We start from the raw sequence: 23,628 nt of genomic DNA, 5'->3' as shown, positions 1-23,628 counted from the left end.
GTTATATGGAGGTACTTCCAATGACACACAGGTGAGACAGTGGAACTAACCATTCCTCTGATTATTTATCCATTCAGTGTGGCTGTAGCATGATGGCAGTCAATTCCTTTGCATCTCAATTGACTGTTACCTATGCCTTCTCATTTTGCAGATTTTGGTGTTATTATTACTGTGTACTGATGTGATGTCTACAGACAGCTGCAGGTCATTATTTGTATGCTATCACAGAGTTCAGGTCATGTGCAAAAGATGTAACTGTTACCATATTTGCACATTGTCTTAACATAAAGCACTATCACTCAAGTTGTGTTCAAAAGTGTTTATTGTAGTGACATTTATAGATGGAATAGTGCAATGGAATGGGGTGGTGGTAGAGGTAAGTCCAGGGTATTGGTTCAGTCTATTTGAAGCACAAGTCAAAGGGGCCATAGGAAGGGGAGCATAGGCAGTTCAAAGTGGACAAGGTGACAGAGTGGGACATAAGGGGGACATTCAGGAGGGTCTAATTTCCTGGCGGTGGGCTTGGTCTTGACCAGTGTCTCTGGCATCTGTCTGGGTGGTTTACCTTCTGCAGGGGGAGGGGTGCTGGTGGCCTGTGTGGCCTGTGGCAGGGCCTGCTATCCACTAGCTGCAGAAGATGTGGTCTGCTGTTCAGTTGACTGGCTAGTGGAAGGGGCCTGCTGGTTTGCTGTATATTCCCTCACTATGTTTGCCATGTCAGCCAGCACACCTGCTGTGGATACCACGGTGGTGTTGATGGCCTGCAAATCTTTCCTGATCTCCTGATGGTGTACCTCCTGCCGGCACTGGTTCTTCTGCATGATGTCAGGAATCTGGCCCATCTTGTCCTGGGATTGTTAGTACGCCCTCAGGACATTAGTGAGTTATTTGTTAGTTCTCCATGCTGTGCATGCATAGGTGGTGGGTGTAGATGCAGGGCTGGAAGGGCTGTACATGCAGTGGGTATGCATCTAGGGCTTTGCATTGTGGTTAGTCATATGTGTAGGTGTACTGTGTGGAATGGAGTGGAGTGATGGGAGTCAGTGTGAGGGGGTGAGATGGCCTGCAAGTTTGGGGGGAATACGTCATAAATTTTTACTAACCAGTGTCCAATCCTCCGCTTACTCCAGTGAATCCCTCAGGATGCAGTATTGCCAAGACTTGCTCCTCCCATGCTGGGAGCTGTGGGGGAGGAGGTGGGGGTCCACCACCAGTTCTCTGGATGGCGAGCTGGTGCCTTGCTGCCATGAAACGTACCTTTCCTGTAGGTCATTCCACCTCTTTCTGATGTTGTCCCTTGTTCTTGAGTGCTGTCCCACAGCGTTTGCCAGGTCCACAATTCTCCACTATAGCTCCATCTTCCTTGCAATGGATATTTGCTGTACCTGTGCTCCAAACAGCTATGGCTCTACCCTGACTATTTCCTACTCCATGGTCCGCAAATCCTCATCTGTGAAATGGGGGTGCCTTTGCGGGGACCCAGGTGTTGTGCAGTGCATGTTGAATAATGTGGTGGGGTGTGGGGTGCATGACGGATAGTTGGATGTTAGTGGTGTGTGTAGTTGTGTCTGTGATTTGCATGTCTGCCTTTTGGCTAATTTTCATGTTCATAAAGGGTTGTTGGTAATGTTGGTGTGTGTTTTATAGTGCTGTTGGTGGGTTGGTGTGGTGTGTGTATTGGTGTCAGGTGTGCGTTTTTGGTATTGGCCATTGTTGTGTTGTTTTGTATTTGGGTGGCCATTCTGACCACGCCAGTGTGTACCGCCTATGGTTTACTGCCATTGAATGTTCGCCGTGGTGATTTGTGGGTCATAATGTGGAGGGCGTTGTTTGTTGGCATGACAGTGTGGGTGTTCATACTGACAGTTCACACTTAACTTTGATCTGGCGGATATGTGTTTGTGGCAGTATTCTGTCGGTTTAGTGTGTTTGTGTCTTAATATGGCGGACGGATGTTCTCCTCCGCAACGGTATGTTGGCAGCCATCACCGCGCTATTTTACTGCCAATGTCATAATGACCACATATGTGCCGTATATGATCAAATCCAAAATGGTCTAGTGGCCCATTCCCCCCCTTGGGGGCAGATAGGCCTAAACATATAACGCTGATCTACCCCCAATGGGGGCAGAAATGGCCAAAACAATCACCCTCAAAAGGGGAGCAACCCTTGCCCAAGGGGCTGCTCCTCAAAACATTATGTGCCACATAAAAATAATCCCTGGTGGTCTAGGGTGTTCTGCCCCTCCATGGTGCAGATGGGCCTAAAAATATAAGCCTGATCTGGACCAAAGGGGGGCATAAATGGCCATAAAATGTACTCCCAGAAGGGGTTGCTTCCCGTAATCATTATACATAGAATCCCTGGCTTCTAGTGGGTTTTTGACACCCCAGGGGCTAGATCAGCCTAAAAAATGGGCAATCTAGCCCCAGGGGGTGAAAAATGGAAAAGCATTTTGCCCCAAGGCAGCGACTCTTGCCCAAGAGGTCGCTGCCCTAAATGTAAACAAAAATAATTAATCTCTGGTGGCTAGTGGGCAGATCGGCTATGAAAAATGTCAGATCTAGCACCAGGGGGTGTGTGAAACACAGAAATACTTATTGCCCCCAGGGCAGTGACCCTTGTCCAAGGGGTCCCTGCCCTAAAAAATCATTAGGAAAAAATCTGTTGTGTCTAGTGGGTTTTGACCCACAAGGGGGGCAAATTGGCCAAAAATAAAGACAATCTAGCCCCCTGAGGGTGCCAAAACAAGGAAAAACATTTAGGCCCTCATTACAGCCACCCGCCAAGATCGGACCGCCAGGCGGCCGCCAATGAAGGCGCCCTCCTGCCGCGGCCATCAGGAGATCCCCGCTGGGCCTGGTTCTCGGTGCAACACAGGAGATGGCACCAAATGGAGCCGGTGGTGTTGCGGCAGTGCGAAGGGTGCAGTTGCACCCGTCGCGCTTTTCACTGTCTGCATAGCAGACAGTGAAAAGCTGCATGGGGCCGTGTCAGGGGGCCCCTGACCTGCCCATGCCAGTGGCATGGGCTGTGCAGGGGCCCCCAGGGGGCCCGTGACTCCCCGTAAAGCCAGCCTTTTCCTGGCGGTTTGAGGCTGGCGGTAGGGGAACTCGTAATCCCCTGGGCTGCGCTGCTGCCCTGGTGGATTAAATCTGCCGGGACCAATGTGGTGGGAAACCGCCGGTCCCAGCGGTGCAACCAGCTTGCTGGTGGTGAAATCCACCACAACAACCCTGGCGGTCCAAGACCGCCAGGGTTGTAATGAGGGCCTTTGTCCCCAGGGCAGCAACCCTTGCCCAAGGGGTCGCTCCCCTAAATGTAAAAAAATTAAATAAACCCTGGTGGTACACCATCAAGTCCCCCCCAGGAGAAGGACTTACTGAAAACAAGTTGTCTCTCCCCAACGCGCTGGAAGCAAATGCTTCCAGCGCATCCCTGGCAGTATGTGATGATGTCTGTGTGCAGTGAGCATGCTGATGTCATCAGATCTCTGGAGAGGAGGTTGAGGTTCCTGGTGGGGGCCAGGGTGGGTGGCCCACAGGGGGAGCTCTAGCGCTCCCGTGGGTTGGGTCCAGGATGTAATGGTTACGTCATTGGCACATCAGTGCTGCAGCCGAGGATGAAACCGTTACGTCTATGGCACCCAAGGGGTTGGTGTGACATCTTTATTGGACCTTGCTGCCTAATCTAAAAATCCAATAACAAACAGCAAAGTGAGCACATTCAAGGTCAAGGGAGATATGTGATTAGCATTTTGCAGTAGAATGTGGTTTGGTGCAGTTCAAAGACCATGAAGGAGTTAATGATGAGTGTCAGCTGCTGATTTGTTGAGGGACCACAAAACCCTGCTAAATCCAGAGCAGTGAAAGGTGTCACGTGTTGCACCCTGAGTGTGCCATATGACTGGAAGGGCACTCTGCATTATGGCTCAGCAAAATTCAGGAGATAAAATCCAATAAACTACAGCTATTTTTTAGAGAGGTAAAATAGTTAAGACCAGATTTCTAGCAAAAGATGCTCCTCCGTTGGACACCCCTGGGAAGCTAATAGGAATGGGAACATAGCAATGGTAATTTGCTTACTTTAAAACAGAGGGTCATGCATTTTTGTATATTTTATTGAGTTGTCACTGATGTATGTAAATTAATGGAAAAATGAACATTGAGAAACCAAATTGGAGGAAACCAAATCATGGAAAAACAATTTAAAGGAAAGGCAATTATAAGGAAATACAAATGAATTGAAAATTAAATGAAACATTTTAAAGGAAAGATAGTTTTACAGAAACGTCCCAAATCAGACTATTGGGCGAAGATTAGGTTTTTTTTATGGGTTTTAGGGTTCAGGAATGGATGAAGTTTATTGATGGTGAGGGTTTTTTAGTGATCAGGCATGGCTGGAGTATAGAGTGATGAAGTATATTTAGGGTTCATGGATGAGTAGAGCTTAAGGGCTGTGAGGGTTTTTTAGGGAAAAGGGACCGGTGGCATTTATGGGGTGCTGATGTCTGTTAGGTTTTTATGGATGGGTGGAGTGTAGTTCTGGTGATTTTTTATGTTCAGTGATGGGTAGAATTTTGGGGTGCAGAAGTGTTTCTGGTTTTCAGGAATGGATGGAGTTTAGGAAGATGTGGGGTTTTAAGGATTCAGGGATTTGTGCAGTTTAAGGGCCTGATTTACAAAGGTAAGCATACGCATTTGTGTAATTAGTTTTTTTTTCTGTTGACAAAACTGCAATTTATTAGTAACTGTATGAATGCAGAGACTCCACAGTCATGGCGGAGAACCCCACACCTAAAAATATAAGCTTGACCTATCTTTTTAGAACCCCACACATAAAAAAAATAGGGCTGACCGTTTTTTGTGTGGAGTTCTCTGCCACAACTGTAGAATCTCCATAGTCATAAAGTTAGCAGTAAGTTGTAGTTTTGTGAATACCAAAAATAGTTATCACAAAGGTGAATATACAGTTGTGTGAGTTTACTCTTGTTAAAACATGTAATTAGTTTACAAAATATATTTTTATAAACATTTATACATTTTATACATTGTTTTTAAACAATAGCACTATTATAAACTATGTACGGGGTAAATATATACAGAACACAAAATAGGTAAAAATCCCAATCAAGATGGATGTTGAAAATGAGTTTTTCAACAGTAAATTAAAAATAGGTATCTCTAATTTACACTTACATTTAATAGAGGACAGAGAACACTTAGGGGCAGATTTATGAAAAGTGGTGCTGCACCTACTGTAGCACCACTTTCCTTGCATCCCCTTAATGCCTCCCTAACACCACCATGTGTGTGCCATATTTAAAATACGGCACACCATGGCGGTAGTCAGGGGGACTAGTGTCATAATTTTGGATGCTACTCCGGTGCTTTGCAGGATTAGCAGAACAAATAATGCTGCTAATCCTGCAACACACCCAGATGCCCACTGTAACCAATGGGAGGCTATTTTTAACACCTGCTCTTAGCAGGCTAAAAAAATGCCGATAAAATTGGCGCAAAGGAATCTCACAGATTTCTTTGCGCCATTTTTACGGCCCCCCTAGCTCCAGAACACCCCACTTGCATACATTATGCCTGGCACAGGCATATTGTGGCACAAGGGGTTGCAAAGTGGCGCAATGCAAACATTGCACCACTTTGTAAATATGATGCCCGGTTTTTGCCCTTCCAACGCCACATTAGTGTAAACAAATGACGCTCATGTGGCATTGGAATGGCGCTTGGCCACCATAAATCTGGGCCTTATTTTATTAGAAAAACAGCAAAATACACAAAATATGAATCTGTGACCACCATTTGGTGGTCACTCAGTTGGAGACTTCTTTGATGACCAGACAACTATTAGTATGCTACTCTTTTGCTGCACAGTTCCACGTATCTTTTAGAACAGGTAAACTGAAAAGAAGAAAAACAAAACATGCATTAATGAAAATTACTCTTGCCTTAAATCACCAACAATAATTCAAGAAGAATTCTCTTTTATTTTTAGGACACCTTTGCAAAACGTGCAGATACTGTGATTTGAAGGATATCTTCTGAAAATATTATAACCACCTCACAAGAGGAATATTGCAAAATACAGGGCCTTAGGCAACATATTTTGAAGACGCCACAAAGAATTTAAAAAATACCCTTAAATCACGCATGAAAAAAATGGTTTGAATTAAAATCTTGTTCTAAAGAAAGATAAAATTATGACTAACAAATATTCTGGGGGTCATTCTGACGGCCGCCAGGGCCACCGACCACGGGAGCACCGCCAACAGGCTGGCGGTGCTCCCGAGGGCATTCTCCCGCCGGTTTACCACTGCCCGTTGGAATCCTCCAAGGCTGCGCCGCCGAGGGGATTCTGACACCCCCTACCGCCATCCTGTTCCTGGCGGTTCGGCCGCCAGGAACAGGATGGCGGTAGGGGGTGTCGCGGGGCCCCTGGGGGCCCCTGCAGTGCCCATGCCAATGGCATGGGCACTGCAGAGGCCCCTGTAAGAGGGCCCGCTTGTATTTCACTGTCTTCCTAGCAGACAGTGAAATATGCGACGGGTGCAGTAGCACCCGTCGCACCTTCCTACTCCGCCGGCTCGATTACGAGCCGGCTTCATCGTGGGAAGGACGGTTTCCCCTGGGCTGGCGGGCGGCCTTTTGGAGGCCGCCCACCAGCCCAGGGGAAACCTCAAAATACCCACGCGGTCTTCCGACCGCGGTACGGTATTTTGGCGGCTCCCGCCGGGCGCGCGGTGACCGCGCCCGGCGGGAGTCAGAATGACCCCCTCTGTCTGTAGAGGACCAGAACAAGAGTGCTGCTTAAAATGTATTTAATTGTAAAAATGACAATTATCACAAAGAATAAAAATGCTTTCTATAACAGGAAAACATTAAATAGTCCTAAAAAGTAATATCCTCCTTATACAAATGTTCCTTTCATTACAGACTAGTGCTCTCAGAAAAGAGAAACTAGAAAGCATCACTTAACTACAACCAAGAACACACTATTTGAAAAGAAATACATCTAAATTTGAGTGTACTCTTTAAACCAAAAAGGTAAACAAAAATGTGAATAGTCAAAACATTTACACAGTAAACATCTCCTCAAATAGATGACAAAATTAAGCAATTATATTTTCTTTAGTTCTCTAGTTCCATTTTAAACATAGGATAAATAATGGAGAATATGGCCCCTAGCAACCTATGTCATGTCAATGAGGGGAAAACAATTTCTAAACCATATGTGGTATTTTAATTGTAAAGAAAGCACTGTTCCAAGAGTTCATGTGGTGTGTGCCATCTATATCTTTGGTCCCTGCAGTGACAGAGTACAACCGCTCTCTCCCTGCTATTGACACAGCAACCAGAGAAGCAGTTGAGCTAATCAAGGCACCAGAGAGAAGGTCTAATGACACCTCTGGTTCAATGTTAAGAAATAATGAACACATTTTCCTATGTGTGTTGTCTTACAAATGCCTGTGGTTCCAAATCTAATAACCAATAACTAACAGTGGGCTGTTAAATTCAACTCCTTCTCTTCATTGATAGCCATAACCCAAAAAATACATGCTTATTTTTGCAGCTCTGCATAATCATCTTACACTTCAAAATCGAGACACCCATCAATTAATGCAAATTTATACTGTGCATGCCAAAAGTAACAACACCAACATGCCACTAGTATACAGTTTACTATTTGACAAGCAATTTGTGACATATAATAAACTTTTAACAGTTTTTCAAGGCAAAATTATTCCTGAAGAACGTGGGAAATATCACAATTAACTTTTAATTGGAAATGATTTCGGTGATGGGAAAGTCCATCCTGACACCCAAATTCAAGAATGAGTTAGCAAAAAGGTCTACAGAAGCTCTCTGGAGAGAATTGCAAAAAATATCCTTGCCGGAGGATATGGGATGGATAGTAATTCACATTTTTAAATAAAAGAAAGCATCTGTTGTAATGTTTGCAAGTAGATGATATATGCATTGCATTTTTTCAATTGGAATACGTTTCTAACAGTGAACAAAAAGTGGCCACTTTCCTAAAGTAATGTGAAATCTATGGATTGGCCATCTAAGCAGACCAGGTAGCTGGTGAATTTCCAACACAATTGCCTTAAAGGGAGGTGTTACAACTGCTAATGCTGGTGAGGGTTAGCATAATTTATTTTCATCTTCTATCGGAAAAGCGCACCCCTTCTTGTATGATTTCCTGGAAGCTTTGAAAAAGGACCACATATTGTGAGAAGCCACATAGTGTGAGAGTCTACAATCCAAGATTTCTTTGAAAAATTATATGATTGAATTAGTCCTTCCTAAAGCCCAATCAATGTGTAATGTTTAGTGTTATAGGCTATCTTGAAAACATTGTTTAAATCTTATATTACTAAGTGTGTCCTAACAATTACATTACTCACCTGCCTTTTCTACAACAGACTGGCTACAGTCATACCTTATCTCCTCCTACTCACCCAACTTTAAAAACTAAATAAAACAGTATGCTGTTCAAATTAGAAAACAGCTTTCAGAAATTAAATATGGAACTAAATGCTACCCAAAGAGTTTTTTTTGCAATGAATGTGTTTTTAATTCTTCCTTCACCTTCAATCAGTAGTAGTTACCTTTAAAAAATACAAATAAATATAGCCTTTAGTGACTGTAAAAAATTCTGCATTACAAACAGAGAAAGGAAAGTAGGATTATGTCAGGTTTTACACCTGACACCCTTCTACAATTGTAACCAAAGAGATATGAAGCTGTTCCAAATCTTTGAGAAACATGAAGACATTAAAAACAAAAAAACACATATTGAAAACATGATACTGTGAGGTTAAACTGCTGATATTCTACTAGAGAACATTTTAGTTTATAAAAAGACAAGAAAATGCTCCCATGCACAAAATATCAAAGCCTCAGTTCCTAACAATTTGTGAAGATGACACCCCCCCAAATTAGATTAGGAGAGGGGCTGGAAGGGGAGTGTAGTCTGATTTTAGCACGCCTCTGGGTTAGGTTACACAGACACACACACCAAGGAGAGAATTTCTCCATTTTGATTTTGGAAGAACAGTGCATTCTGGGTCACAAATATGTCACACTTTGCAAGAAATGGTTATCGCAAAGGGAGCTAATTTCCCCCCTATTGGCTGGGGTGCCGTCCCCTCGTGCCAGCCCAGAGTGAAGGATACATATAAGAGAGCTACAGGAGCTCCTCAGATCACTGCCTGGAACAGAAGAAGGACTGCCATGCTCTGCACCATATAGGTTTACACTCAGAAGACTGCACCTGCTGCATTAGCAAGGCTCTGCAAAAAAAGGACTGTGCCTGACTCAAACGTAAATAAGTGAACTCTGTGATAAGCAATGGGTGCAACAGAGCTGAAAAAAGTCCCCTTTCAAGTCGAAAAGAGGATCACCCCAACTGACCAGTTACAAAGGTATTTTTCCTGGAGTGTGCAGGTGAAGGTAGGAACTTTAGTCCTAGCCCCCAAGAGAAGATCCAGAGTCTCTGAACCCTTGGCTAGTGCTACTAAACCCTTCTTCGCCCCCAAAGGAAAGAAGAAACTGGATGAACTAAAAGTTTGGAAACTTTCTGCAAAGGTTTGCAGAAAAACAACCGCAGGAGACCCGCATGAAGTGGACAGTCAAGCCACTATCATTGACTTGCAAATCAGCCTGACCACAGAGGTGTGTCCCACTGAAAGCTATGGAGCTTCTCGCCATCAACGTCAAGGACAAAACTTCCCAAGGCTCACAGAGGCATTGGGCTGCAGCAGGCTGCCATCATCAAATTGAACTCCAGATCGATGTAACCCAGAGACTTGTTGTTGAGAAAAAAGCTCCAAACAAAGTCTAAGGGCCTGATTTAGATTTTGACAGATGGGTTACTCTGTCACAACTGTGATGAATAGACGTTCTCTAAAATATAAATTCCAAAGGGTATAATGGGATTTATATTTTGGCAGACCGGCTATCTGCCACCAATACCTAGACCTCAACCTATCCGACCTGCTCTCCATTGAGTTCAGCCTAAAACTTTGACTTTGTCCCAGTCCAGCACGAACAGATAGCAGTGAGTAGCACTTTAAGCCTTTTGGCACTATAATGCACAATTCTTGGACAAATCTTTAAAACTTCACATCCCTGGTTCCCTACATTGGATTTGTGTTGTTTTGTGTCATTTTAAAGATAAAAATATTCTCTATTTTCATAAATTAGTGTTGCATATTTATAGTGTTGTGTCTTTTACTTGTTCGCTGTATTGGTGGTATTAAATTCTTTATACATTCCTGTCTCCTACGTTAAGCCTGACTGCTCGTTTGCTAAGCTACTGAGGGTTGAGCAAGAATCAATTTACTGAGACTTGACTGGACCTATTAGTGATTGTGATAATTTTGAAATATTACTACCTGAGGGTGAATACCCCACCTATCAATAACCCACTTTCCTACACCTAGGGCCAGATGTAGCAAATGGCAAAATCGCTATTTGCGACCTCGCAAAATCCGAAATGGGATACAAAAATCCCATTTCTGAAGTGCAAATAGCAATGCAAGCCATTACCGACTCTCAAAATTTGCGACCCACAAATAGCGAGTCGCAAACCATATGCAAAAGCCAGTCGCAAATTGCGACTAGTTGCAAAAAGCCCGTTTTGCACATCAAGATTACCACTAATTCAGAGCAGGTGGTAACCAGAACCAAAGTACAAAAGGAGACCCAGAAGGCATCTGGGTGACTCAAAATGGCTGAACTGTATGTGATAGCATGGAGGAGGAGAGTCCACTCTGCCCAGCAGAGGAGGAGGAGGAGGCAGAGACAGGAGAGGATATACCAAACAAGGCAGACACTGTTCCAACAAACTGAGGAGGAGACTTATGACAAATATAGATTGAGTAGTGCAGCAATTTTAGAATTAATTGAACTACTTAATCCTCAGCTCGAACGACAGACAATGCGCGGCAGCGCCATCCCTACACATGTTCAAGTGCTATGTTCACTGCACCTCTTGGCCTCGGGTAGCTATCAGGGGGTGATTGCCGTAGCAGGTGGGGTATCCCAGAGTTCACTCTCACGATTCTTCCGATCATTCCTAGATGCCATACTCACACACATGTCCAGATATATATACCTACCCAGGAAGGAGGCAGAAATTAACAGCACCACTTCTACAGAATTGCCAACTTCCCACATGTAATACGGTGTGTGGACGGGATATATATACAAATCTGCCCTCCTGCAAATCTGGAATATGTGTTCCGCAATAGGAAATGCACCCACTCACTAAACATCCAGGTGGTATGTGATGCACATAATGTCATTACTGACATTGTAGCTAAATTTCCAGGGAGTACACATGACTCATACATATTCAGGCACAGTGAGATACACCAACGCCTAGAACGTGGGGAGTTTGCAGACGGATATCTATTAGGTATTGCTGAATACACCCTGAAGCCTTACATACAGCTCACTGTGGAAACCATTCATGCCCTGCTAAAATTGCTTATTTTTGTCAAACAGGTGACAGTGCATATGCTCTAAGACCATGGATACTTACCCCGTACCTAACACCTGGCAATGAGAATGAGAGGCGTTATAACAGTGCCCATCGGCGGACCAGAACTGTCATCGAGAGGACATTTGGCTTGTTAAAGGCAAGATTCAGGTGCCTCCACAAAAGTGGAGGTGCACTCCAGTACGCCCCAGAAACAGCATTCAAGATTGTCGCCGCCTGTAAAATCATACACAACATTGCCACCATGCGTGGGCTACATCTCATCCCTGAAGACACAGATTCAGAGGATGAGGAGCAAGAGCTACCACACCAACAGCCTGGGGATAGAAGTATTGCAAATCAAGGCAAACAGATACAGAACCACATTGCAACCCAATACTTTGGCAGGTACGTGGTAATTGTCACCACACTCACTGATGTCAGACACACATAGCCCAGTTGTGTAGTGAAACAAACAAAACCTTTTTATTACTAAACTATATGGGGAAAGAAAAGTGCTGTCTGTCACAGTCTGTAATTGTCCAAATGTGATGAAGACACATTATAAGTCATGTGCCTCATGAACAGTGCTGTATGGTGGCTCACACCCTCCTCCTTGAGCGGCCAGCATGGCTCATCCCTGGTGGGTCCCCTGACCCCTGCCGTGCACTACCACTCCCTAGCACACAGGACTCACTGGTAGACACGCTACTGATGGTAAACCCCTCCTCACTGTCCTGAGGGGTCTCCCCTGCGCCCCTTGTAGCCTGCCTACTTTCCATCAGGTCCACAGCATGGCTGATGCGGCCAAGTCCATGGGCCACATCAGCAGCAAAGTGCCCAAGTTCCACCTGTAGGCTGACTGTCCGTCTAGAGAGGCCTGTTGTATTGGTTGCAAGACGCCCAATGGATGCAGCCAGGCGGTCAAATCATGCCGATGTGTGGCTCTCCCTGCGCCTTGCATGTTGTCGGTCTGCCACTAGTTCAGTCACCAGATGGCGGCTGGCCTGTGTGAGATCCCCCAAATGATCCTTCATCCTGGTGAACTGACTGTTCACATCCGTTAGCCCATTGGTCATGCTGCTCTGCATCCTGTTGAGGGTTCTTGTTATAGTCCTTAATTGTCTATTTTACAGGTGCTGACCATGGATGAGGGATGCCTCCAAGCCCGCGAAGCCTGCTTCCCCTACCTCCTCCTGGGGCACCGACTGAACTCTGTGCCGGTGTATGCTCATTCGTCCTGCTGCTGGCTCTGATTCCCTCTCTGCGGGGCTGGGCCCTGGGGTTGTGTCAGCTGCCCCCATGTCCTGTGCATGTCCCTCAATGGACCCTGGTGGTGTCCTGCTGTGCCCAGCAATTTCAGCAGCAGCCTCCTGCAGTGTCTCTGGCCCATGCTCGCCTTTCTGCCTTGTGTCACTTCTGGGGGTGTCTTGTGGGAGACCTGTGGGACATAGGGGATACACTGTCAGTCTCTCAGATCTGTTTTATGCCTCATAATAAACATTTGCCTATATTCTGACTACTGTACTACATTTCCCATAATGCACTATTTTAGAGGTTGCTAGACTGGAATGTAGCTAGTGCCTGCTGCTGTGTACTGGGAGAGTGTGTATACTGCATTTGTGGGTGTCAAAGCATATCTCATTGTACTCACTTTTGGATGTCCCTGGCTCTGAACTGTCCACTTCTCCCATGCCAATGATGGCCTCTGGCTCCAGGGTCTGCTCAACCATTGCTTCCATGGCTGTGGGTGGTGGGACGGTGGATGGGCCTCCGGTGCCCCGCATCTCTCTCAGTCGCTCTGCAAACCTCTCCTTCATTCTAGAGCGCAGGTCATACCCCTGTTTCCTAATTTCCTCAAGGGTGCGGTGGCTCACCCCTATGGCATTTATCTTTTCCTGGATCTGCTGCCATATCATTTTCTTTTGAGTGTCTGGGACCCTCATGGCTGCCTTCACAAATAGTTTGTTGTGGTGCAGGCAGCATTCCTCAGTCAGCACCTCCAGCTCTTTATCTGAAAACGTAACCCTCCTTCTCCTGCCAGCACTGCTTGCCTGCTCCATTGTAGCAGCAGCTCCTCCCTCCTGAGTGTGGCACAGCAGTTTGGAAAGGGAGTGGTCCTCCCTCCTCCCAGGTGTATTTGATGACATCCTGGTTCTGATGTCATCACCAAGAGCCAGGAAGTGGGTTTCCAAACAGTTGTGCTGAATCTGCAGGCAATTTGCGAGTCAGTCGCAATTTGTGACACCCTTCTCGCAATTTGGGACCTCGCTAAAAGCGTAGGTCGCAAATTGCGGTGCGACACCTATGTGACTCGCAAATTGGTATCGAAATTATTTCTTGAATTTGATTTTGCGAGTCGGAAATAGCGATTCGCATTGAGTCGCTATTTCCGATTTGCAAATGTTAACCTACCTACATCTAATAACTAATTATAGTAAAAATATAGGTTTCTCAGCTAACGGCAGCAGAGCCCTCCATTGCCAACACTCTATTGACTAAAAAAAAACGGATGCTTTAATAGAAAATGTGAAAAAATAATGGTGGTGATAGAAACAACAAAGGACAATTCCTCCTATAGAAATGAGTGGGAAAATTAAAAAATATCAAATGCATTTTGAATTGTAAAAAAATATTCACAAATATTTAAGGGCAATTTTTTACATGTTCACTTAATAAACTGAATATTAAAAAAAAAAGAAAAATGTTTTTATGTTTAATGTAGAACATATATTTTTTTTAATGAAAATGTATTTTATAGTTAACTAAAATGTATTACACAATTCATCATATAAAATGCATACAAAGTTATCTGTGATGGAGAATATATGCAACCCCTTGCCTTAATGTAAATAAATGCAATGTATTTTTTTAAAACAACTCTACTCTAAACCTGTGAAAAAAAAAATCAATAAATACAAACTCCCAAAAAATTCAACACCAAGACTTAAATAAATACACACAAATAAAACACTACTAGCCCACTCACTCTTGCAATCCATCCCTAAAACTTAATGCACTGTACATACATTAAAATAATGCTCCACAAATAATAAATACCGACCATGAATCCCAGAAACATAGACCAGATAATTGAATATCAATCCTCTCCCCTTAAAAAAAAGACTAATATAATACACCACCCACCCGTGACTGTCATATTTGCAGCCTTCCCCTAAAATCTAATGGACTAAATATAAATTTAGAAACAAGTATATATCGGCATCACAAAAAAATAAATGCCTACTCTGATCCTCAACAACAAATTCCCCCAATAATTAAATGTTGATCTTCCCCCTTAAATAAATACACAAAAAAACAATGTACCAAGCCAGTGCTTGTATCACATAACACTAAAACAATAAACATCAAATAAAACAACAGATAAATCCCAGCTATAAGGACTTGTCCTGAAGCTCAAGAATAAATAATCCCAATAATTAAATAATACTTAAGACCTCTTAAATAATACACAAAATGTAATACACAACCTATCCAGTGGCCTTTCCAGCAATGGAAGACAAATAAACGTTATATCCATTGGTGCAAATTCCACAGCCAGGAAGGTTCATAGATGTTTTGGCTGGTACTTTCCAAGAAGAAATGGAAAAAATAAACATATTAAGTAAGAAAGCAATGGCAGAAGCGTTTTGCCGTATCTGGGATATCTAATAGCCCCGGACATTTCCTATATATGAAAATCAGGCTCGTAATTGTACAAAGGGAAATCAAAAAATGCTAAGTGCTTGGTTGGACAGGGAAGCAAAGACCCTAGAGCAAGAGTTTCTGGAAAAGGTCACATCTAATCATGAATTTCAAAAAAAATAAGTGGAAACTTCAACTGATGGGAACATTCGGCTGAACCAGAATGTTTTCTTTTCCCAGAGTGGTAATCAGTGAAGCATGACATCAAAAGGAAATAAAGAATTGTTTTACTAAAAAACAGTTTAAAAAGGCTTTGCAAATGTCACTTCTGATGCCCTCTTTTATACAAGGGAAGGCTAATTTTATGTTTGAAGTGAGCTTCTGCTTCCGCTGTCTATTCATCGTGCCAACTACTAGTTGAGAGGACAAACGTATGCTTAAACTTGTGCCCCTGCTCCCACAAGTCCACACTGTTCAAATTTACAGTGATGACATATAATTTACCCTTGCTGGTGACATCAACCACCTAGACTACTGGGAAGAACTCATGATAAATTTAGCCTAGCACAAATAATTCCCTGGTTCCAGAATATTACACCATGGACAATTTTGAAGTCCTAAACATGGGAAATATGACACCATGATTAAGAACACCTTTCACCACACATTTCTTCAGTATTGAAATTAAGGCCACATTAAATAGGGATAACAATGAGACCACAGCCATTCCTTGGTTCTCTGTAAAAATAGTACATTTTGTCATTAGTTTAAAAGATATGTTTTCAATTTGAAGGATTTAGTTTTTGCAAATAAGTCCTGAATGTTGCACAATCTTCATACTGGCAAACTAATCATATGTAAAAGATAAAATTGTAGACGTGCATCCATCAATGCTAGGTTCTTAGAATTGCAAGAAGTAGAAAGAACCTTATTGGCTTGAAAGCCAAAGAAGATGCATTGTGAAAGATAAAGGACAATTTGTGTTCATCATGATGCTGGCTATTTGACTACAGCTTTATCCATTATCACAATACAACAATCTTAATCCTGAATGCCCTTCCATCTTGCATGGAGCTCTGAATATGCAGAACAACAAAATATGTTGATGCTTCAGCATTCATCCTATCCTCCACCCTTTTCAACAAACATCACCTTCAAAAATCTTAGGCTATGAATGAATTGGTTCTCCTTTTTCTCAAAATGTTACCACTCCAATGAAAACCTGCCTTTGTGGTAGAGCAGGATGATGCTTTTCAATTTATGAAACAGCCGATCTCCATCATGAGGTAGTACATTTGAATTGTTTTGCCTCAAATCTTGTAGATGTGAAATTAAAGGGGTGGAAATCGCAGTCACTACGGGTCCTATGCTCCTAATAAATGTCTACGTCACCATGTAGGTCAAGAGGAAAAGAAGGGAATTGTTGAATAGCTTGTCAAATAATTATTCCAACAAAAATGAAGCATCAATTTGTGGCCTTGCTGCTGATGATTTTAATTTGAGCCGAACTTCAGATGAGGATTTCTTTTTATTAGGGTATTGTACACTGGGACACCTGACACTGTTCTCAAAGCTCAGATGAAGGATAATCCCAGGGAGGACTTGCAAGATATTCTTTGTAGCTTTGACCTGCACTCATCAAGCAACTCAGTCTGCTGCAAAGAAGATTTGGATGATTACTGTTTTCTTTGCAGCTTATTGTGCATATTTTATGGGATTAACTCCTGCACAGATTGTACAGTGACCATGAACCCTAAATCTTTGCATTGAGTAATAGCAACTCTAATGTGAAAGTCAATTTTATTGAATATGTATGTATATTATAAAAAAGCTAAATTCATGGTTGGTAAAATCGCTAATGAAATTGATCAGTTGAAAGCCTCACCTCAATCCATAACATTGTCTGAGCAGATAACACCATATCCAGCACCAGGGTCCTGTGATCTTGGAAATAGAACTACTAGGGAAAGATAGGTCTTTATAACATGGGCTCCCGGGGCATCACTTCAAGTGATGCTAGGGAAAGAAAAGATATAAAATCAGTACAGATCAGAAATTCCTCAAACACAGTCATTTTGTTCCTCTAAGGCCAGAGTCTCAAGATAGTATAATTTCTGTTCTCGATGCTTATAGGGCAAAAGTGGCTCATTGTCTCCACAAGTGCAAGCAGCCAGTCGGCTGCTTTTATAAAGAGATACTTGGCTTCTGTCATAATGCCTAACTCAACTTTTTTCTCTCTGCATGAAATCTGCAACAATTCCATCACTTTGGAGGGATTCTATATTATGCCCCTTTAGTAAGAAGAGTTCACCTAGCATACCCGCCAATTACTGCTTGATAGCCTTTCCTGATATTAACCCCTTAGCTGCTGGGCCTTTTCCCCCCCAGTGCTCAGCCCTTTTTTGGCTATTTGGGGTAGTTCGCGCTTAGGGCTTCATAACTTTTTGTCCACATAAGCTAACCACGCCAAATTTGCGTCCTTTTTTTCCAACATCCTAGGGATTCTAATGGTACCCAGAGTTTGTGGTTTCCCCTGGAGGAGACCAAGAAAATAGCCAAAATACAGTGAAAATTTTGTTTTTTCCAAAAAAATGGGAAAAAAGGGCTGTCGAAGAAGGCTTGTGGTTTTTTCCCTGAAAATGCCATCAACAAAGGGTTTCTGGTGCTGAAATCACTATCTTCCCACCTTTCAGGAACGGGCAGACTTGAATCAGAAAACCACATTTTTCAACACAAATTTGGCATTTTACTGGGACATACCCCATTTTTACTATGTTTGGTGCTTTCAGCCTCCTTCCAGTTAGTGACAGGAATGGGTGTGAAACCAATGCTGGATCCCGGAATGCTAAACATTTCTGAAAACTAGACAAAATTCTGAATTCAGCAAGGGGTCATTTGTGTAGATCCTACAAGGTTTTCTTACAGAAAATAACAGCTGAAATAAAAAAATATTGAAATTGAGCTGAAAACAACAGCCATTTTTCTTTATGTTTTACTCTGTAACTTTTTCCTGCGATGTCAGATTTCTGAAAGCTATATACCGTTTTGTCTGCTGGACTCTTCTGGTTGCGGGGATATAAAGGGCTTGTAGGTTCATCAAGAACCCTAGGTACCCAGAGCCAATAAATGAGCTGCACCCTGCAGTTGGTTTTCATTCCATACTGGGTATGCAGCAATTCATTTGCTGAAATATGAAGAGTGAAAAAGAGGTATCAAGAAAACCTTTGCATTTCCAAAATGTGATCAAGATAAGGTTTTGAGGAGCAGTGGTTATTTGCACATCGCTGAATTCCGAGGTGCCCATACTAGCATGTGAATTGCAGGGCATTTCTCAAATAGAAGTCTTTTTTACACACTCTCTTATATTTGGAAGGAAAAAATGTAGAGAAAGATAAGGGGCAATAACACTTGCTTTGCTATTCTATGTTCCCCCAAGTCTCCCGATAAAAATGATACCTCACTTGTGTGGGTAGGCCTAGTGCCCGCGACAGGAAATGCCCCAAAACACAACATGGACACAACCTATTTTTTTTATAGAAAACACAGCTGTTTTTTCCAAAGTGCCTACCTGTAGATATTGGCCTCTAGCTCAGCCGGCACATAGGGAAACCTACCAAACCTGTGCATTTCTGAAAACTAGAGACCTAGGGGAATCCAAGGAGGGGTGATATGCGGGGCTCGGACCAGGTTCTGTTACCCAGAATCCTTTGCAAACCTCAAAAAGTGGCTAAAAAAACAAGTTTTCCTCACATTTCGGTGACAGAAAGTTCTGGAATCTGAGAGGAGCCACAAATTTCCTTCCACCCGGCGTTCCCCCAAGTCTCCCGATAAAAATGATACCTCACTTGTGTGGGTAGGCCTAGCGCCTGCGACAGGAAACGCCCCAAAGCGCAACGTGGACACATCCAAATTTTTGGAAGAAAACAGAGGTGTTTTTTGAGAAGTGCCTACCTGTAGATTTTGGCCTCTAGCTCAGCCGGCACCTAGGGAAACCTACCAAACCTGTGCATTTCTGAAAACTAGAGACCTAGGGGAATCCAAGGAGGGGTGACTTGCGGGGCTCGGACCAGGTTCTGTTACCCAGAATCCTTTGCAAACCTCAAAAAGTGGCTAAAAAAAAAAGTTTTCCTCACATTTCGGTGACAGAAAGTTCTGGAATCTGAGAGGAGCCACAAATTTCCTTCCACCCGGCGTTCCCCCAAGTCTCCCGATAAAAATGATACCTCACTTGTGTGGGTAGGCCTAGCACCTGTGACAGGAAACGCCCCAAAGCGCAACGTGGACACATCCAAATTTTTGGAAGAAAACAGAGGTGTTTTTTGAGAAGTGCCTACCTGTAGATTTTGGCCTCTAGCTCAGCCGGCACCTAGGGAAACCTACCAAACCTGTGCATTTCTGAAAACTAGAGACCTAGGGGAATCCAAGGAGGGGTGACTTGCGGGGCTCGGACCAGGTTCTGTTACCCAGAATCCTTTGCAAACCTCAAAAAGTGGCTAAAAAAACAAGTTTTCCTCACATTTCGGTGACAGAAAGTTCTGGAATCTGAGAGGAGCCACAAATTTCCTTCCACCCGGCGTTTCCCCAAGTCTCCCGATAAAAATGATACCTCACTTGTGTGGGTAGGCCTAGCGCCTGCGACAGGAAACGCCCCAAAGCGCAACGTGGACACATCCAAATTTTTGGAAGAAAACAGAGGTGTTTTTTGAGAAGTGCCTACCTGTAGATTTTGGCCTCTAGCTCAGCCGGCACCTAGGGAAACCTACCAAACCTGTGCATTTCTGAAAACTAGAGACCTAGGGGAATCCAAGGAGGGGTGACTTGCGGGGCTCGGACCAGGTTCTGTTACCCAGAATCCTTTGCAAACCTCAAAAAGTGGCTAAAAAAAAAAGTTTTCCTCACATTTCGGTGACAGAAAGTTCTGGAATCTGAGAGGAGCCACAAATTTCCTTCCACCCGGCGTTCCCCCAAGTCTCCCGATAAAAATGATACCTCACTTGTGTGGGTAGGCCTAGCGCCTGCGACAGGAAACGCCCCAAAGCGCAACGTGGACACATCCAAATTTTTGGAAGAAAACAGAGGTGTTTTTTGAGAAGTGCCTACCTGTAGATTTTGGCCTCTAGCTCAGCCGGCACCTAGGGAAACCTACCAAACCTGTGCATTTCGGAAAACTAGAGACCTAGGGGAATCCAAGGAGGGGTGACTTGCGGGGCTCGGACCAGGTTCTGTTACCCAGAATCCTTTGCAAACCTCAAAAAGTGGCTAAAAAAACAAGTTTTCCTCACATTTCGGTTACAGAAAGTTCTGGAATCTGAGAGGAGCCACAAATTTCCTTCCACCCGGCGTTCCCCCAAGTCTCCCGATAAAAATGATACCTCACTTGTGTGGGTAGGCCTAGCGCCTGCGACAGGAAACGCCCCAAAGCGCAACGTGGACACATCCAAATTTTTGGAAGAAAACAGAGGTGTTTTTTGAGAAGTGCCTACCTGTAGATTTTGGCCTCTAGCTCAGCCGGCACCAAGGGAAACCTACCAAACCTGTGCATTTCTGAAAACTAGAGACCTAGGGGAATCCAAGGAGGGGTGACTTGCGGGGCTCGGACCAGGTTCTGTTACCCAGAATTCTTTTGCAAACCTCAAAAAGTGGCTAAAAAAACAAGTTTTCCTCACATTTCGGTGACAGAAAGTTCTGGAATCTGAGAGGAGCCACAAATTTCCTTCCACCCGGCGTTCCCCCAAGTCTCCCGATAAAAATGATACCTCACTTGTGTGGGTAGGCCTAGCACCTGTGACAGGAAACGCCCCAAAGCGCAACGTGGACACATCCAAATTTTTGGAAGAAAACAGAGGTGTTTTTTGAGAAGTGCCTACCTGTAGATTTTGGCATCTAGCTCAGCCGGCACCTAGGGAAACCTACCAAACCTGTGCATTTCTGAAAACTAGAGACCTAGGGGAATCCAAGGAGGGGTGACTTGCGGGGCTCGGACCAGGTTCTGTTACCCAGAATCCTTTGCAAACCTCAAAAAGTGGCTAAAAAAACAAGTTTTCCTCACATTTCGGTGACAGAAAGTTCTGGAATCTGAGAGGAGCCACAAATTTCCTTCCACCCGGCGTTCCCCCAAGTCTCCCGATAAAAATGATACCTCACTTGTGTGGGTAGGCCTAGCGCCTGCGACAGGAAACGCCCCAAAGCGCAACGTGGACACATCCAAATTTTTGGAAGAAAACAGAGGTGTTTTTTGAGAAGTGCCTACCTGTAGATTTTGGCCTCTAGCTCAGCCGGCACCTAGGGAAACCTACCAAACCTGTGCATTTCTGAAAACTAGAGACCTAGGGGAATCCAAGGAGGGGTGACTTGCGGGGCTCGGACCAGGTGCTGTTACCCAGAATCCTTTGCAAACCTCAAAAAGTGGCTAAAAAAACAAGTTTTCCTCACATTTCGGTGACAGAAAGTTCTGGAATCTGAGAGGAGCCACAAATTTCCTTCCACCCGGCGTTCCCCCAAGTCTCCCGATAAAAATGATACCTCACTTGTGTGGGTAGGCCTAGCGCCTGCGACAGGAACCGCCCCAAAGCGCAACGTGGACACATCCAAATTTTTGGAAGAAAACAGAGGTGTTTTTTGAGAAGTGCCTACCTGTAGATTTTGGCCTCTAGCTCAGCCGGCACCTAGGGAAACCTACCAAACCTGTGCATTTCTGAAAACTAGAGATCTAGGGGAATCCAAGGAGGGGTGACTTGCGGGGCTCGGACCAGGTTCTGTTACCCAGAATCCTTTGCAAACCTCAAAAAGTGGCTAAAAAAACAAGTTTTCCTCACATTTCGGTGACAGAAAGTTCTGGAATCTGAGAGGAGCAACAAATTTCCTTCCACCCGGCGTTCCCCCAAGTCTCCCGATAAAAATGGTACCTCACTTGTGTGGGTAGGCCTAGCGCCTGCGACAGGAAACGCCCCAAAGCGCAACGTGGACACATCAAAATTTTTGGAAGAAAACAGAGGTGTTTTTTGAGAAGTGCCTACCTGTAGATTTTGGCCTCTAGCTCAGCCGGCACCTAGGGAAACCTACCAAACCTGTGCATTTCTGAAAACTAGAGACCTAGGGGAATCCAAGGAGGGGTGACTTGCGGGGCTCGGACCAGGTTCTATTACCCAGAATCCTTTACAAACCTCAAAAAGTGGCTAAAAAAACAAGTTTTCCTCACATTTCGGTGACAGAAAGTTCTGGAATCTGAGAGGAGCCACAAATTTCCTTCCACCCGGCGTTCCCCTAAGTCTCCCGATAAAAATGATACCTCACTTGTGTGGGTAGGCCTAGCGCCCGCGACAGGAAATGCCCCAAAACAGAACGTGGACACATCACATTTTTTCATAGAATACAGTGCCTACCTGTGGATTTTGGCCTCTAGCTCAGCCGGCACCTGGGAAAACCTAGCAAACCAGCACATTTTTGAAAACTAGAAACCCAGGGGAATCCAAGATGAGGTGACTTGTCGGGCTCGGACCAGGTTCTGTTACCCAGAATCCTTTGCAAACCTCAAAATGTGGCTAAAATAACACGTTTTCCTCACATTTCGGTGACAGAAAGTTCTGGAATCTGAGAGGAGCCACAAATTTCCTTCCACCCAGCGTTCCCCCAAGTCTCCCGATAAATATTATACCTCACTTGTGTGGTTAGGCCTGGTGCCTGCGACAGGAATAGATCACACAACGGTCAATGTTGGTCCTTACGTGAGGCAGCTGTTGACCCTGAGGTGATCCATTAATGACACAGGCACTAGGTGTAGGCACTCAAGTGGGGTAGTGTTTTTATCTGGACAGGTGAGGAGTCACTGGGTGGTAGGAATGTTGTGGATCCCAGCATATTCCTATAGTTTGTGTGACAGAAATGCGAGAAAAATAGTGTTTTTTTTCAACATTTCAGCTTTGCAGGGTATTCTGGGTAAGAAAACTTTGGGGAATCCACACAAGTCACACCTCTGTGGACTCCCCCGAATGTCTAGTTTCCAGAAATGTTTGGGTTTAGTGTGTTTCTCTATATGGCCGCCGAATCCAGGACCAAAAACACAGGTGCCTGCCTTACAAAACCAGTTTGTTTTGCCATAGACAATTTTGATGTCTCCACAATATGATTTGGGTGGTGGAATTTGGGGCTGAACTAAATTGGTGAGCTCCCAAGAGAGCACTCTCTCTCTGCTTGCCGCCGCATTCACCTGCTCTCTGGGTTGGCCTAACCCACTATTACCCAGTTGCACGAACAGCTTGCGAAGGGACAGCAGGACTGTCCTCATCACCTCCCTCATAATGTACTGGAAGAGGAGTTTTCGAATGGGACTCCTCTGACTGAAAAATCACTCCCAGAGTCTGCGCCATTGTCCTATCCCTCAGATGCTGTCTCAGTATCTGATGTCTCAGTCTCTGATCCTATGTCAGAGTGGTCCTCTATAACCCGAGTGCAGGCAGCAGTCATCCATCAAGATGCCAT

This window comes from Pleurodeles waltl, chromosome 5 (genome assembly GCF_031143425.1).
Source record: "Pleurodeles waltl isolate 20211129_DDA chromosome 5, aPleWal1.hap1.20221129, whole genome shotgun sequence".
Classification (NCBI taxonomy): Eukaryota; Metazoa; Chordata; class Amphibia; order Caudata; family Salamandridae; genus Pleurodeles; species Pleurodeles waltl.
This window is presented reverse-complemented; position numbering follows the sequence as displayed.